A 17,789-nucleotide genomic window follows, 5' to 3' on the forward strand; every position below is an offset into this window, starting at 1 on the left:
ACAAAATCATGGACGACCAAATGAATATTTTAGAACTCTGCTTTCTTTAAATGTTTATTTATTTTTCAGAGAGAGAGAGAGAGAGAGAAGACAGTAGAGGAAGGGCAGAGAGAGAGGGAGACACAGAATCCAAAGCAGGCTCCACTCTCTGAGCTGTCAGCACAGAGCCTGATGTGGGGCTCGAACTCATGAACTGTGAGATTGTAAACTGAGCCAAAGTCAGACGCTTAACCAACTGAGCCACCCAGGAGCCCCAGGATTATGCTTTTTAATAATCAAGTTTTTAAAAGATGTGCTATTTAAAAGCAAATAAAATATCTAATTTAACTCAAAGGAAGTGTTTTATTTGTGTCAATTTTCTACCTATTTATCATAAGTGTATTTTAAAATTACTTCCTTTTTTTTTTTTAAAGCCCTACATTAAAACATTTCTCTGTACTTTGGTGGATAACATTTAGCACATTGCAGGTAGCCCAGTCCATTTTCAAATGGCCCAATTCAAAAGATATTTAGAGAATGCTTTCACTATTCATTCTTACATTATTGCAGAAAAAAATAGATTCACTTTACAATGCCACATTGAAGTGCACTAAGTGTTCTAAAAAAACAAAACCTTTTGTCCTCCCAACAGACTCTAGATAAATTCGTAAGCCACGTATTAAGTACCCAATATACAAAGTACACCTTACATCACTGATAACATACTTGGTAAATAGCTAAATGCTGATAAAGAGTCTGATTCAGTAGGCCTGAGTAAGGCCCTGAGATCTATTCTTTTTCTTAAAGCCTCCCAGGCAATACAGATCATCTGCCATTCTGGGGAACCACTGCCCAGGATCAGAGGCATTTCAGATCTTTTTGAAATAAGTAAAAACTGCAGTATACTATGAACACTTAGGATATAATCAGAGTAACTCTTTATTTGAAAAACGTGTGTGTGTGACCAAATTAAGTAAAGCCTATCAGTGGTTTAAGGGTAAGAGAAGTGGCAAGGAAGTCTGACCATGCTGCCTGTCTTTGTGGAGGAAAGGAAGCTAATGACTGCAAATTTCTATTCTCCTGAAGAGATCTGCCACTGGAGAAAACAAAATATACCATAATCTACATTTTACATAGCTATTCAAGATCCTACAGAGAAACCTCTTTGCTGGATGTTTGCTCAAGCTCAAGTATGAATGCTAGGAAAGTCAAGCAAAAGAGAAAGGCCATCCCAAAGTTGTTCCAGAAACAGGGTCTGACAAGAAGTGGTGGTCAAAGGGAAGATGAGAGGCAGGCTTAGTTGTGGAAATAAAACTTTCTGTTCCAAAGTCTTGGCAAACTCATGGAAAAAGAATGCTGATGTTCTAGCGCCTTAAAAGTCTTTCCCACTGGGGCGCCTGGGTGGCTCAGTCGGTTAAGCGTCTGACTTCAACTCAGGTCATGATCTCACAGCTCACGGGTTCAGGCCCCATGTCGGGCTCTGTGCTGACAGCTCAGAGCCTGGAGCCTGCTCCAGATTCTGTGTCACCCTGTCTCTCTGCCTCACACCCCCTCTGTCTCTCTTTCTCAAAAATAAATAAACATTTTTTTTAAAATTAAAAAAAAAAAGTCTTTCCTGCTGCTCTGAGAACTGTGCTGGAAGTTGAACCAGTGAGAGCCCTCATAATGTCCAAAGGGTTATGTCCACAAACTGTGTGTGATTACATACTCACTGTGATCAGGTGTGACTGCCACCGCCACAGAAATCCTGGCAACATTTCAAATAAATCTCCACGTGAGAGATACCAACGGGCAACAGAAAAAACAGGCTAGGAGTCAGGAGACCTAGTTGTGGTCCAAGTTCCACAAATGACAAGCTATGACCTTGAGCAAGTCACTACACTTTTCTGGGCCTCCACTTTCTCATCTGTAAAATAAAAATGTGGCACTGGTTTAAAGGGACATGAAAACCTCTGACCCTGGGAGGTGGGTATCTGCCATATTTTGGTGATTCTTTAGGGATATAAAACACATCAAACAACCTCCTCAATTCTGTGCAGGACTTTGAATTATTATTCTTTAGAAGACAGCATTGCTTTCATATTGGAGGGTAGTGGGTGGAGCAGAAGAAAATAAATTTTAAAGAACTCTCTGATAGGTGGAAGTAGGGGTAGGGATTGGCAAAACATTACTCCCTCTGGGATGTTCGCTACAATCACTTGCTAATTGTCCTGACATACGCACATTTCTTAAACCTGAAGGCAAAGAGATTTTCTGTTAAAGATTGTCCTAAAGAGTGTTCGGAAAGTTTGATATTTAAGACAAAAAAAAAGTCTGAAATTTTCCCTATATGTCTAGTATACCAGCAGTGTGTGGATACCCTCCTGGGTCTCAGCCTCATGGCTCATAGTCCAAAGACTCCTTTCCAGCTGAGCACAATACCCACAGCAGGCCCAAAGGCACACTCCCTTCACCTGACACCTTCCTGCTACCTGCATGATTTTTTCATTGATTCTTGGACCTAAGTCCCTTCAGAAGCAACTGACTCATCAGGTGCCCTGAGCACAGTGGTTTACATTTCAGTTCTATATTGAATATTTTTCCTATTTTTCCAGGATCCTGGATTTAATGTTTTTACCCCTAGTAGGAAACCACCCACTGAAAAAACAGCGCATTTCTCATTCTTTCTCCTTCATAGAGAAAAATGTCTCGGTTGGCTCTCCAGGTAGACTTGAGGTCTCTGGCCACATCCTGACAGCCACCTTCACCTGACTGCCCCTCCCCTAATATGTGGAGCCCCTTCTACAAAATAATTAACCTTCCACTAGTGTTCTCTATGCTTACGGGTAACATCTGCTTAGAAGCCCTCCAAGGCTGTTTCGACTCCCTCCCCCCAACAACCTACCAACCTCCTTCAAGAAAAGCATTAATATTTCTAGTGCCATTTACCTACACCACACACACACACACACACACACACACACACACACACACGTATACACACACAGCTCCCTAAACAATCTAGCATCCTCCTTGAAAAACACAATCAGGGAACCCTAAGCAGACAGGCGTGACTCCTAAGCAGATGGCAGGCCTCATAATTAGGTCATTACATAATACCTCTTCTCTAACCAGCTTCTCTACTCCACTTGGAGACCCTGGGTTGATGAGCTTTACACTGTGGATACTTTAATTATAATTCGCTCTTGAAAACACAGTAATACCATGTTTTGATAAAAGAAAAGAAACAGGGTGAGAGAGTGTGGGAGACGGTAGAGTCAAATATTGCTTTTAGCTTCAGCTTTGAGTAGTCCCGACTTATATAGATAACTGTCTTGGTACCTTGGTCTTCCAATTTGTCACAGAGACTCATGCCAATCCCCAGTCGCAACTGGTTCCACTACAAGACTCGCATATAAATGTTATAGTACATGATTCAATTTCTATAGGATACTCCAACACGTTTAGGTATAATGTCAGGCTCTCAACAACTCATCACTGAGCTAAAGACTGCACAAGATGGTGTCCACAAGCACATGGCAACAGCTACTTGGAGTAAGACCCCAGGTCAGCATCAAATCAGGTTAAGTCTTTGATCTCCCAAGACCTCCAACTCTGGGCACTCAGAGATCTTATTTACAGCCCCTCCCCCCAGGAAATCTAAAGCTTTCCACCCCACCCCCAGTGCAGCTTCCCACTCTGGTTTTGCTTCTCCTGAAGTATTCATACTCTAAAAATTACTTCTCCCTTCACCCAATATCAAAACCGCTGTCCTTACCAGTCTGTTAGTTTTTAGGGAAGCTGGGGTCTCATACCTGGTATCTGTATGGATAGTCTACAGTTTGCAACAATCATTCACATATATGTTCTCATTTCCTCATTACAATAAACTTGAATTATTTTCAATTAAAAAAATTTTGTTGCTGTTTATTTCTTTTGAGAGACAGACAGTGCGAGCAGGGGAAGGGCAGAGAGGGAGACGCAGAATCTGAAGCAGGTTCCAGGCTCTGAGCTATCAGCAGAGAGCCCGACGCGGGGCTCGAACTCACCAATGGTGAGATCATGACCTGAGCTGAGGTCAGACATTTAACTGACTGAGCCACCCAGGTGTCCCTGAATTGTTTTCAAGATTCAAAATTATTTCAGATTCAAAAACTGAGAGCCAGGTAAGTATTACCAAAAAAGGCAGATATGTAAAAAGTCAAGCTATAATTTAAGAATAAAAGAAAAGACTATTCTATTAAAGGAGAGATCAGTGATCTCTGTTTGGCATAAGGTGTAAAAGGAGATACTTCTGAGATGAAGGCCCATCCCTCCATACCACTATCCCAAGGCCCTCAGCTTAGCATTTATGCTTTGGTCACACTGAGTATTCCAAGTTCTGACACTGGCCTGGGAGCATGGCTCTGTTGGCCGCTGATTCTGATGGACTGGCTTGTGGCCTCAGTGTCTAGCCTCACCGCAATTCTCAGACTATGACACCTAATGCTACCCTGTCTGGAGTCCCGTCCCAATTACTATATCCCTCCTGGACTGTTAAATCAAAGCCTTGATTTCTAAAACTTACTGAGGATATCAGAAATCAAATTTAGAGTCACTTATCCAAAAAGTAGGTTTGGACTAGAGTAAAAGCTTTACATATGATGTGACATGTGGTATAAGGAAAAGAGCATGGCCCTTAGGTCAGAAGCTTCTAAGGCTGGATTTCTAGCAACAAAACTTGTTTACATAACCTTGAAAAAGTTACTTAACTCCTATAAGGCTCAGTTACTGTCCCTATTTTGCAGATACAGAAACTTTCTCTGCCAAGGCTACTGAGAGAAAAAAAGGGCTACGAAAGAAAAAAAATACACAGAAAAGAGTCTAGCACAGTGCTCGGCACACACATTGCCTTCCTTCCCCCTTCCCTCCCCAGTGACTGGGGGTAATGGCTCTCTGCCCTCTGCTGTGTTCACTGCCCGGAGAGGTCTGGGGAAAACTCTGAAAAACATGCAGCCCACAAAAACACTGTAGGATGAGTCAGATGACTGTGAACTAATTAGAAAGCACAGCAAAGAGATCAGGATGACCACCAGTAGGGCAGGTTTCATCCAAGCATTGCATTTCTAAAATAATCATTCTGCAGCTTTTCAGGCCTTTTCCAGGTGAGACACTTAAAAATGAACCAAGAACAAAGAAGTCAACTAAAAAGCTGTGGGCTTGTGAACCTAAGGCAAAATGGGTGGTTGAATACCAGGCTGGTAATGAGGCAGAAAGGCAGGCAGGAGACTTCTGGAACAGGGAGCCATGGGCTTTGGAGGCCACTTACCACAGTGTTAACGGGAACCATTGACACAGCTTGGAGGGATCTCAAAGAGGACCTGGCAATGATAATATTCAAAAGGCTCTGTAACACCAATGAAGTCAGGAAACCTGGATTCCAAATGTGGCACTCCATTCATCAACTATGTGGCCGTTAGCTAAAAATTCTTCAAAGGCAGAGAAAGCATTTTTTCCTTGTTTTTTGAATCACCTAAAATAACAAACAGTTAATGCTGGGTAAGTGCTATACTGAATAAAGAAATATCTGGCTTCTGAACTCTCTGGGCCTCAGTTTTCTCTCACAAGATTGTTGGAGATATATCTCCAGGATCACTCCAGGGCTCATAACCATTTCATCGTTCTCCATATATAAACATTTCTCAATCCTAAAAGCACAACAGAATCACCTTGGCAGTCAGCCCCACATCCAGAAACCACTGAGATTCAGAATCCTCAGGGTGGTGGGGTTCTGTTTTTGTTTTTTGAAATCTCCATAGGTGATCCTAACAGCTGGTGTTGGAAACTAACGTACCCTGCTTTCAAATGCAGCAATCTTTACGAAATGAGGGAATTCAGACTGAGTCCTTCCTATTGCCCGCCTTTCTGCCAAAATCAGCAGCTTTCATTTTCAAAAGCAATCCTGCCTCATTCTAAGGAGCAAGGGTTTGTCGTTAGATCTAGAGTCAAAGCCCAGTGCAAACACTCCACAGTAATGTGACCTCAGCCTATTTATACAATGAGGAACCACCAGCTACTCCACTGAGGTGTTATAAAGATTATATAAGATAGCATCATAAAGCACGTAGCACATGTCTAACCACAGAAAACAGCCAACAAATGTTCATCCCCATCTCCCCTAACCCCTTCCTTCCTAAGTAATGTCCATTAGGTGCGTGTCTCACCCTGCCTGCAGCCTTCAGTAAAACTCTGGTTACAGGAGTTTTGCTGATATAAACTTTGCTCCAATTTCAATATTTGTCATGAGCATCAGTTTCTCTATTCCTTGTATTAAGAGGGAAGTCTAAATGACTCTCGATATATTATACTGGTTTGTTGTCAGTAAAAGATGGCTTCGAATGATGCAAGCAGTCAGAAATCCAACTCTCTGAATGGTCAAGATGAGTCCTCGTACTGGGTGGCTGCGGCATCTGAGCATCTGGGAAACGTCCTTGGTGCTGAGCTGTGCAGTTTTGTGACTCCTCAGTTTTGACACCCGTTTTATACTTGCTACCACGGCTACATGCTTTTTTTGTTTTTTCCACACAAGTTTTTATGATGCTTCCATTAAACAGGTTAGTTTTATTGAGTTCATATACATTATTTATTTTTATCAAATGGCACACCTGATCTGTGGATCAAGGTTTACTATTGTTAGTACATTATATGGAAGAAAATCTTACAAAGAGCTCAACCTGGATCTCCAACAGAATAAATGAAAGAACTGCTACCAAAAAAGGCACCTTCTGATTTTCTGTTGCTTTTTAGATGTCTTTTAGAAAAGGCAGACTCAGTCTTGAGAAACATATAAGCAATATGCTCATATGGTATACAATACGGGTCAGTCTCATAACCCAATCACAAAGCCATCACTAGTGTCATCTGGGGTCGGAGTACAGACAAGAAACCAGAATTTTCACTGAATGCCTTGGTCAAGATTGAGGCGCAGAGATGTATCAGGTTGTTAAAGAGTTAAACAGTTCTTAGACTAGTTAACACTAGTTGGGAGACCCGTCAAGGTCAGGAATAAATCAAATAGAGCCCAGACAATTAGCTAATTGTGTGCTGGACAGGGCAGATGATCCAATTACTGGACTCCGAAGCTGGCTAATGGTTAAGCACTGAGGTACTGATCCTAGACCTAGAAAGAAAATCAGCAGGAAAAGGAAGCCTACGGGGTGTGAACAGAATAGATATACAATATTCAAAATTAAAGCAGGCAAAGGAGTATCAGGTCAGGGAAGCTAAGGGTCCTTGAAAGCAGAAACAATCTCTAGGCATGACCCGCCTCAGGCATTCAAGTACAGATAGCAGAGCACCTACACTGGGTAGTTCAGGCACAGGGAAGTTAGCAGCTCCTAGTTTGTTTCAAGGTAGCTTCCATTTTAGCTCACAGAAGGAAGCCAAGCAATATGATTTAAAAACAAAACAAACAAAAAAAGCACGTCCAACTGGTTTGGATAAAATAATCTATACAAACTAGCTCTGCCAGGCCACAGGAATAAGTCAAAACCTCTACATGACTCTGTTCAATGCATGGGACAACCAACAACAGAGGTCAGACATGTAGACAAGCTGGGAGCTTCATTCTCCACTCTATGAGCTGAGCTAAAAACAAGGCTTCATCCCCTTACACCGGCAGAGCTATTCTCTGCGGTTTCCACGCTGGTTGAGGCATACTAACTTCCTGGTCAGGGCACACTGGAGCCTGTCCCTAAAACACTCGGTTTTAGCTGGTATCATCACAAAGCTATATCAGTAGCAGCAGAAATGCTGAGGATTAAAGCAAAGGACATTGGGGACTTTGGTCAGCAAAGGTGCCTGAAAACAGGAAAGAGCACACCTTCCAAGAAGGCTTTATAGAGCAACTGTGGTATGATCAGAGTCTGCGTACCCACCCCCAGATTGCTATTCCGCAGTGCCTGTCCTTCCTGGAGGACACAGCCAGGGCAGGAGTGATTCAGCATAAGCCATCCCCACTAACCTTGTACACAGCCTACTTAATATAGCAGGCTTAGATGTCTCAATACTTTAACAGGCAACACTAAGATTCTGTACTTTGCAAACACAATGGCAAATCAAAAACAGTTTTTAGGTTTGAACAATTTTTCTAGTTAGGAATTCTAATACCTAATGGGTACTATCCTTGGTTTAACCAGCTATTAACTGGATAACATTGGATAAGTCTTGACATCTCTAAAACTCCATTTTCACAGTTGTAAAATGGGAATAATTATATCAGTTCTAACAATCTTAAAGTTAGTAGGAAGCTCAAATGATATAAAGTATTAAAGGGATTTAATATTGCATAAAAATGTGATGTCCCTTCCAATTCCCACTCCTACCTCCCTAAAACAAAAACAAAAACAAAAACAAAAACTTGCAGTTTTGTTGGAGAGATAAGACACAAAACATTGAGCAAAAAATGTAAGCCTATGGAAAGACCCATATTAGCTAGAACTGTTAGGGAAAGTTTCTTGAGACAAATGGAACTTTGGATGAATTCTGAAGGACTGGTAAGATTTGGAAAGGCAAATCCATTTTGTATGTCCAGATTTTACAGAGCATTTACTCACACTGCAGTTCGACTATTTATAGTTAAGAGGGTAACATTATAAATATCACTGCAATTTTATTATTCTCAATGACTTTGAGAAATAGGTAGATTTAAGGCATAAAGTAGATAAAGGACTCAATTCAAAAGGTCACAGTCGCAAAGCAAAAAATGAAGTCCGGTTCAGCAACTTATGTTACCTGGCTCAGTTAGAGCATGAAATAACTGGAAATCATCCAAAACTAGTAAGGTCTACCGATCATCCACACCACCACTCTGATCCTACGTGAGAGATTCTACTGTGCGCCACCAGAGTATATAAGTACCATTCCTCATAGTGAACCAAGGCAGGAGAAATAAGACTATGTTTGAGGAAGTCTGTGTAAATGACTTATAAATCACTTTAATCTGGAACCAAAAGAGTTAGAGTTGGTTCTATATTTCAAACCACAACAACCACAGACAGTTTAATGGAGCTTAAATAGGAAAGTTGGGGCAAGATGTCATCAAGGGATCTTCTGATAACTTTCCTAACATTTTATCAATAGCTCCCAGTTACCCTCTCCTGGTTCTCCTATTCCACAGAGGGGTCAATAAAAGAAGATGAGGAAGTGACTCGGGGAATCCACAAACTGGGACAAAAGGAAGACTATTCCTCCAAATTCCCAGTTCCTCCAATCTCTAGACTAGAACACAATTCTCAATAAATGGTCCATTTGGGTATTCAACGAGCCACTGAACTAATCATGTGTCCTGCCAGTATTTCTAGTTCGGTAGTGCCTAAACCCACTTCAAGATCAGTCACACCACTGTTTCTCAAGAGAGGGCTACTTTGCCCGCAAGAGGAGATATTTGCTAAAGTCTGGAGACATTTCTGATTTGGGGGGCATGGGGTGGGTGGGAGGGTAGTAGGGACCTACTGGCATCAAGTGGGTAGAGGCCAGGAATGCTGCTAGCATCCTACAATGCACAGGACAGCACAACACAACAAAAAATTATCCAGCCCTATATGTCAGTAGTCTCAAGGTTGAAAAATCCTGCTCTAGGGGCACCTGGATGGCTCAGTCAGTTAAGCATCTGACTCTTGATTTCAGTTCAGGTCATGATCTCAGGGTTCATATGATCAAGCCCCTTGTCAGGCTCTGGGCTAATAGTGTGGAGCCTGTTTGGGATTCTTTCTCCCTCTCTGTGCCCCTCCCCCATTTGCATGCATGCATATTCTCTCTCTCTCTCTCTCTCAAAATAAACATAAAAAAAATTTTAAATAAAGAAAAGAAAAATCCTGCTCTAGGCAATGTTCTATCACATATATATCCCAGAATCACAAAGCCATTACCTGTTAACTCATAAATGTTAGCAATGACTAGGACAAGCAGGTAATAACTATTTATAAAAACTGAACATATACCTTAAAAAAAAATCCATCAGAGAATTTCTACAACATGTAACAAATAGGTACGTTAAAATGCTTTAAGGGGTTGTACACACTTCTGAACTTGTCATGGGGATAAACTTAGAGAATTCATTTATCCTTCAAAAGTTTGTATTTAATTGATAATGAGCTTACAGATACATAATAACTTAGAAAGAGCTCATTCACACTACATCACTAAAGAATGAGTTGTTTTGAGTTTTTCAACTGACTCTTTCAAAGAATGCCAACATATTTGTATTTTAATTATTTTGATGAAATTCTTTTTCAAATTTATTAAACCTATTTTGGAAGTTTAAGTCAATGAGGTTCAGCTGGAAGAAAAACTAAAGAGAGAAATACTGAAAATGTTCAGATCAAATTTCTATTACTTACAGATGATATGGTTGTCTACTTGGAAAACTCAAGACAATGAGATCAGAAACAACTAATAAAAGTTCAGTAAGAAAACTAGTATAGAGGCACATGGGGTGACTCAGTTGGTTGAGCATCCAACTTCAGCTCAGGTCATGATCTCACAGTTGGTGAGTTCGAGCCCCACATTGGGCTTGCTGCTGTCAGCCTGTCAGTGCAGAGCCCCCTTCATATCCTCTATCCCCACCTTCCCATCCCTCCCTGCCTGTGCTCTCTCAAAATATATATATATATATTTAAAAAATAAAGAAACAAAAGTAGTTATAAAACCAACACAAACACAAAAAAAAAAAATACATAGCTTTCCAAAAGTAAAAGGCTGACAATCCAAGAACTTGGTGAGAATGGACAGCAATAAAAACGTTCATACATTGCTAGCATTAATGTAAAACCGTACAACTTTATAAAAGACTATTTTTCCAAAGTTAAATGTACACTTACCCTATGAACCAGCAATCCCACTCCCAGAGAAGGGAAACAAATAGTCACACACAGACTTGCGTGAGAATGTTAACAGCCAAAACTGGAAGAATTCAACTGTCTTTCAAAAGTTGAATGGATAAATAAATTGGGGAATATCAATATAATGAAATACCACACAGAAATAAGATATCATATTGATACTGAGTCCATGGGTGAACCTCAAAATGTGTAAAAGTAGCCAGGGAGAAAAAAAAAAAAGTACATGCTAAACACCTCAATTAAAATGTAGAGATTGTCAGACTGGATAAAAAATAAAGATCCAACTATATTATGCCTATAAGGAACCCACTTTAAATATAAAGATACAGATAAGTTAAAGTAAAAGGATAAAAAAGACATGCGATGCTAACACTAATCAAAAGAAAGCTGAAGAGACTATATTAATATCAAAGTCGATTTCAGAGCAAAGCTATTACAGGGCTATTTCATAATCATAAAGAGGTCAATTCACCAACAAATGTCTACCTAATAACAGAAATTCAAAGTACATGAAGCAAAAATTAATAGAACTACAAGGAGAAATGAACAAATCTATAATAATAGTCAAAGATTCTAATACCCTGCCCTCAATAATTGAGAGAACAAATCAACAGAAAATTAATATGGATATAAAAGACTTGAACAACACTACCAACCAACTTGACCTAATAACCATCGTGACCTAATTGACATTTATAGAACACTCCATTTAACAACAGAATACATTGTTTTCAAGTGCCCACAGAAGATCAAGATATGCCATATTCTATGGCTATAAAAGAATTCTCAATAAACTTAAAAGGATTTAAATCAAAGTATGTTCTGTGACTAATATGATCTTAAATGGAACTAAATTAGAAATCAGTAACAGAAAGATCTCTGGGGAAAGCCACAAATATTTGGAAACTATTTAGTTTCCAAATACTCCTATAACTTATGGGTCAAACATGAAATCAAAAGGGAAATTAGAAAGTATTTTGAACTGAATGAAAATTAAAACTAAAATTTCAGTAGGTTACTTTTGTTTTTGGGTGAAATTATTCAAAATTTCACCTAGGAAAAAAAATGCACTGGAATACTGACATAGTCAAATGAGAGCAGGGGTGGGGTCCCACCAGACATTAAAATTTAGAAACATATAATTTAGATATAAAATTATAAAATGTGATTGCTGCAACAACAAACAGAAAAGTGAAAAGACCTCAAGAACATGTAAGAATTTAATATGTATGGGAATTATCCAATAAAAACTGTTGGTACCATTAACTAGTCACTGGGGGGGGGGGGGGGGGTGGAAATTTCAAGTCAATTCCCTCTATCACCCAAATACCAAAATAAACTCTGGATTAACTAATTACGGGTCACAAACTCAAATGTCCTTAAGGATCATGTAGGTAAAATAAAATGTTCAAATTTAAATATGTGAAGTATAAGACAAATAAAGCTGTGAGGACTGGGACAAATCAGAGGATAATCCCAACTGAGAAAAACACTATGGGGGCAGGGGGAATCAACAACCCCCACCTCTTCTAACCTGTGAAATTCAACCTATTAGAAAAAAATGTTTGCAATTTCTGACATAAATGTAAAACCTGAAACCAGATCAGTACTAAAAGGAAATTAAGGTAATACTATAACCTCGAGATAGGGAAAGTTTTCTATAAACATACTATGAAAGGAATAACCAAAATTTTATTGATTTCCCCTCATTAAAATTTGAAATTTACTTGTGGTGAACAAAACACACTAAGAAAGGGGCACCTGGGTGGCTCAGTCCATTTAGCATCCCATTCTTGATTTCAGCTCAGGTCATGATCTTGTAGTTCATGAGACTGAGCCCTGCATCAGGCTCTATGCTAACAGTGAGGAACCTGCTTGGGATTCTCTCTCTCCCTCTCTCTCTCAGCCCCTTCCCTGCTTGCTCTCTCTCTCTTTCTCTCTCAAAATAAATAAACATTAAAAAAAAGTTAAAAGCAACAGAAAAAAAGTTTTACCATAAAAAAGTTACACAAAAGTCAATACATCCTGGGGCACCTGGGTGGCTCAATCGGTTAAGCATCCGACTTCAGCTCAGGTCATGATCTCATAGTTCGTGAGTTCAAGCCCCACATCCAGCTCTCTGCTATCAGTGCAAAGCCTGCTTTGGATCCTGTCTGCCTCTCTCTCTGCTCCTCCCCTGCTTGTGCTCTTTCTCCCTGCCTCAAAAATAATCATTAAAAAAAAAATCAATACACCCTATCTTGAGACCCACCCATCTGGGTTATGAGAATTAGACTCACTTAAACCTCTTCTTCAAATTCTGAGGCATTTCTTCTCATTCATGAGGACTGATTCAGATTTTGTATACTCCAAGAATATATGTCTGAAGAGAAAAGTTACCATGCTTGTGCACTGAGGAGTTAATCTGTTAAATTCTTCTTGTAAAGAACCAATAATTTGCTAGTTTATAAACCATAATAATCTCATGCATCCCAGTCCCTAAAATGCATTTTTTCTAGGGGTGCCTGTGTGGCTCAGAGCGTCCGACTTCAGCTCAGGTCAGGATCTCACAGTTTGTGAGTTAGAGCCCCACATCGGGCTCTGTGCTGACAGCTCAGAGCCTGGAGCCTGTTTCAGATTCTGTGTCTCCCTCTCTCTGCCCCTTCCCCACTCATGCTCTGTCTCTCTCTGTCTCTCAAAAATGAATAAAACGTTTTAAAAAATGCATTTTTTCTAATTGACTTCTTTAGCTTTTACTCCTGTTAGCGTATTTTTTGGCATTAACGATAGTATTACATAAACACTGATTTAAAAGAATTCTAACATCAAATACTGGCAGGAATACAACAAAAGGGGCACTTAAACATGGTGATAAAAGTGCAATCTGACAATATACATTGGAAGCCCTGAGAAAGTCCACATCCATTAAGCCAACAAGTCTCCTGGAACTTTATCTTGATGAAAGGTGCAGTTATATATATTTACATATATGTATGTATATGTAATGCTTTATGCAGCATTAATATCCAAATTGGAAACCTAAATATTTGACAATAGGAAATTAACTCAATTACTGTACATCCACACCCCTTCAAAAATGAACGTCTGTACTCATGTATGGGAAATGTTCACACTATATTGTTTAGCAAAGAAAAGCATACTTCGCAATGTGAATATTGTTAATACTACTAAACTGTACACTTAAAAACAGTTAAGAGGGTATATTTTACATTATGTGTTTTTTACAATTTTAAGAAGAAAAAAGAAAACAAAAGCAGGCCTCAAGTTCTCACAAATTTGGCATAAATATCTATTATATAATATATAGTTCCTATATAACATAAAAATACATAATATATTTTATATTTCATATATTTATACATAGAAAAAGGCTAGAGAGTTAAATACTAATATGCTGTGTAGTAAATCTGCGGATGTAAGATGTGGGCTGGTTTTTGTATTTTTTCTTTTTTTAAAAAAATTTTTAGGGGCGCCTGAGTGGCTCAATCGGTTGAGCAGCTGACTTCAGCTCAGGTCATGATCTCTCAGTCCGTGAGTTCGAGCCCCGCGTCGGGCTCTGTGCTGACAGCTCAGAGCCTGGAGCCTGTTTCAGATTCTGTGTCTCCCTCTCTCTGACCCTCCCTGTTCATGCTCTGTCTCTCCCTGTCTCAAAAATAAATAAATTAAAAAAAAAATTTTTTAATGTTTATTTATTTTTAAGAGAGAGAGCATGAGTGGGAGAAAGGCAGAGAGAGAGGGAGACAGAGGATCTGAAGTGGGTTCTGCACTGACAGCAGAGAGCCGGATGTGGGGCTCAAACCCATGAACCATGAAATCATGACCTGAGCCAAAATCAAGAGTCGGACACTTAAGTGACTGAGCCACCCAGGCACCCCAAGCAGTGATATATTTCTGAAGTCGAATCTATTTTAGCCCACCAACTCAACTGTCTTCTACCATCATACACATGCCCAATAACAGTCACAAATAAGACATACACCCCTGGACATTCACACAAGGGCTAGTTCAAGCAGGAACATCCTGTAGGCTGTGTTTAACTCCTAAGGGGTAAAAGCTGTACCTCCACATCACCCTTTGGTACTCAAGAGAAGTCAAAATGTGAGGGACAGTCAGGTTATGGAAGGGATAACCTTGAATTTATTCAGGTGCCTATACATGACTGTGTTTCAAAATAAACTATAAAATAATTATAAAATAAAATAAAACAAAATTTGGTGTTTTGTATCTAACAACATGACAGAGGTGTGTGGTGACACCATGGCAGAGAGCTGTGTTTTCAAGGTCACATCTATCAGGAATGTGGTTGCTGAATACCATGGAAATTAATCATATCTTACTTCATTGATGTCTCGTGAATAGAAGTCACCAGCTTTCCCCAAAAGGACTCTGGTCCTGGTGAGGTCAGAAACTTACAAATTCTGAGAAACCATGCTCTAAAAAAGGGTGAGGTAGCTTGTTGAGTAAGTGCATGCGTTTGAGGAGGGAGTGCGGCAAAGAAACCAACTTTCTTTGTCTCAATCTGCAATATAACCTCTGGTTCAACTAAAAAGCTGGAAGGCACTACAACCAGAAACCAGAAGCAGTGTGGCTATTACAAACGCCTGCAAACTAGCCCAGAAACAACTAGCATGTGGCTTTCTGAATGTTCCTGGTGCTAGAAGTCCACCAAACGGAAGTACTACCACTCTGCCTCAGCACCCTACTTCTCAGCTTCTGGTTCAGGTGTGCTAGAAAGGATGGATTCCTCTCCTCGTGTAGAGGCTGCACATCCCTACCTTTGTGCCTTTTCTCACATCCCTACCAATCTTATCATTCAAGGCTCACTTTCCCCAAGGAGTCTGCCTTGGTTATTTTTGCTTCACTCACCTCTCTCTTAACTCCTACAGCATCTAATTGTAAGAACTGGAGATTAATTGTATACCACATGTTTTCTTTTAAAATTTCTCCATATTACACTTTATATCTTGTGCTGGACTCTAATGTACCAAAAACTGGCTTCTGTGACTCATACAACTGCAGCCTTAGCACAGCATGGCATACGTAACTGGGGCTCAGAACATAGTTGTCTGATTAGAAAGGCCTGGTAGGGGCGCCTGGATGGCTCAGTCGGTTAGGTGTCCAACTCTCAATTTTGGCTCAGGTCATGACCTCAAGGTACCTGGGATCGAGCCCCTGTGTCAGGCTATGTGCTGTTGGCATGGAGCCGCTTGGGAATTTTTCTCTCTCCCTCTCTCCCTGCCCCTCCCATGCTTACACTCCTTCTCTCTCTCAAAAGATATAAACTTAAAAAAAAAAGAAAGAAGAAAAAGAAAAGAGGGGCACCTGGGTGGCTCAGTTGGTTAAGCATCTGACTTCGGCTCAGATCATGATCTCACGGTTCGTGGGTTCGAGCCCCGCGTCGGGCTCTGTGCTGACAGCTCAGAGCCTGGAGCCTGCTTCAGATTCTGTGTCCCCCTCTCTCTCTGACCCTCCCCTGTTCATGCTCTGTCTCTCTCTGTCTCAAAAATAAATAAACATTAAAAAAATAAAATAAAATAAAATAAAATAAAATAAAATAAAATAAAATAAAATAAAATAAAATAAAATAAAATAAAATTTCTCCATATTACACTTTATATCTTGTGCTGGACTCTAATGTACCAAAAATTGGCTTCTGTGACTCATACAACTGCAGACTTTAGCACAGCATGGCAAACGTAACTGGGGCTCAGAACATAGTTGTCTGATTAGAAAGGCCTGGTAGGGGCGCCTGGATGGCTCAGTCGGTTAGGTGTCCAACTCTCAATTTTGGCTCAGGTCATGACCTCAAGGTACCTGGGATCGAGCCCCTCTGTCAGGCTATGTGCTGTTGGCATGGAGTCGCTTGGGATTTTTTCTCTCTCCCTCTCTCCCTGCCCCTCCCATGCTTACGCTTCTTCTCTCTCTCAAAAGATATAAACTTAAAAAAAAAAGAAAGAAGAAAAAGAAAAGAGGGGCACCTGGGTGGCTCAGTTGGTTGAGCATCCGGCTCTTGATCTCAGTTCATTTTGTGATCTCACTGTTAGTGACATCAAGCCCTGCGTCAGGCTCTGCATTGACAGTACAGAGCCTCCTTGGGATTCTGTCTCACCCTCTCTCTGCCCCTAACCCACTTGCTCACGCGCTCACTCATTCTCTCTCTCTCTCTCTCTCAAAATAAATAAATGAACTTTCAAAAAAAGAAGGGAAGGGAAGGGGAGAAGAAGGGGGGGGAGGAAGGGGGAGGGAAGAAAGGTCTGGTAGTCAGAAGCAATGCTTGTTCACAAGTGATTCAACACATAAGCAATTTACTCTGGCCTCCAACTGATGGCATCTTAATCAGATGCAATGATAAGGGGTCAAAGACCGAATAGAACCATAGGCCAAAGACCCAAAGGGCACTTTTGACCAGATTAACTGGTTGGATAGATCTTGGGCCCTGAGTGACCAAACCAGGAGCCCAAAGGGTATAGGTTACAGCCAACCACTTATTCTCAAGAGTACCACTAAAGTTAAATTAACATATGTAAAGACAAAACTCAAACACAGAAGGCAGTGGTTTAAAAACAAAACAAAACAAAACAAAACAAAACATGGCTGATCTGCCTAACTGACTGAATATGTCACTTTCTCCTGGCTTCACTTTAGCTCCAAGGGAAGCAAGTCAATATTCACTTCAATATTCACTTTGAGCATCCTTGCTTGTTGCCTCAAAGATATTTTGCATGCTAAAAATTACTGAGTGAAAGTTTGGTGAGGAACAGGATATTTATAGTCTGTAAAGTACTGTACCACAAAATACTTATTAACTACAAAGTAAAAAATAGTAACCTCACAGTAGAGAAGCCTGGCAGATAGCATTTAACCAGGTGATTAAAGTTAATCACCAGTGACAGGACAAACAGACATCGTGTGTCTCTTGATATGTTGCACTGAGAAGGACACAATGACCCT

At 40.2% G+C, this 17,789-nt stretch overlaps 1 protein-coding gene across 16 annotated transcripts in view; it reads right to left on the minus strand.

Annotated features, from left to right (window-relative positions):
* AAK1 (AP2 associated kinase 1) overlaps positions 1 to 17,789 on the minus strand; it is a 168,656-nt gene that overhangs the window by 112,105 nt on the left and 38,762 nt on the right. The window contains exons 1-2 of one of the 16 annotated variants that reach the window (XM_042981627.1): positions 5,667 to 5,705; positions 5,267 to 5,470 (exon numbers count right to left, since the gene is read on the minus strand). The exons of the other annotated variants lie outside the window; for them this stretch is intronic. The gene's annotated coding sequence lies outside the window, so the exon portion shown is untranslated. Of the gene's footprint in view, positions 1 to 5,266; positions 5,471 to 5,666; positions 5,706 to 17,789 lie in introns of those variants that run through there. 16 annotated transcript variants of the gene reach the window in all.

The sequence above is a fragment of the Panthera tigris genome, chromosome A3, assembly GCF_018350195.1.
Source record: "Panthera tigris isolate Pti1 chromosome A3, P.tigris_Pti1_mat1.1, whole genome shotgun sequence".
Taxonomy (NCBI): Eukaryota; Metazoa; Chordata; class Mammalia; order Carnivora; family Felidae; genus Panthera; species Panthera tigris.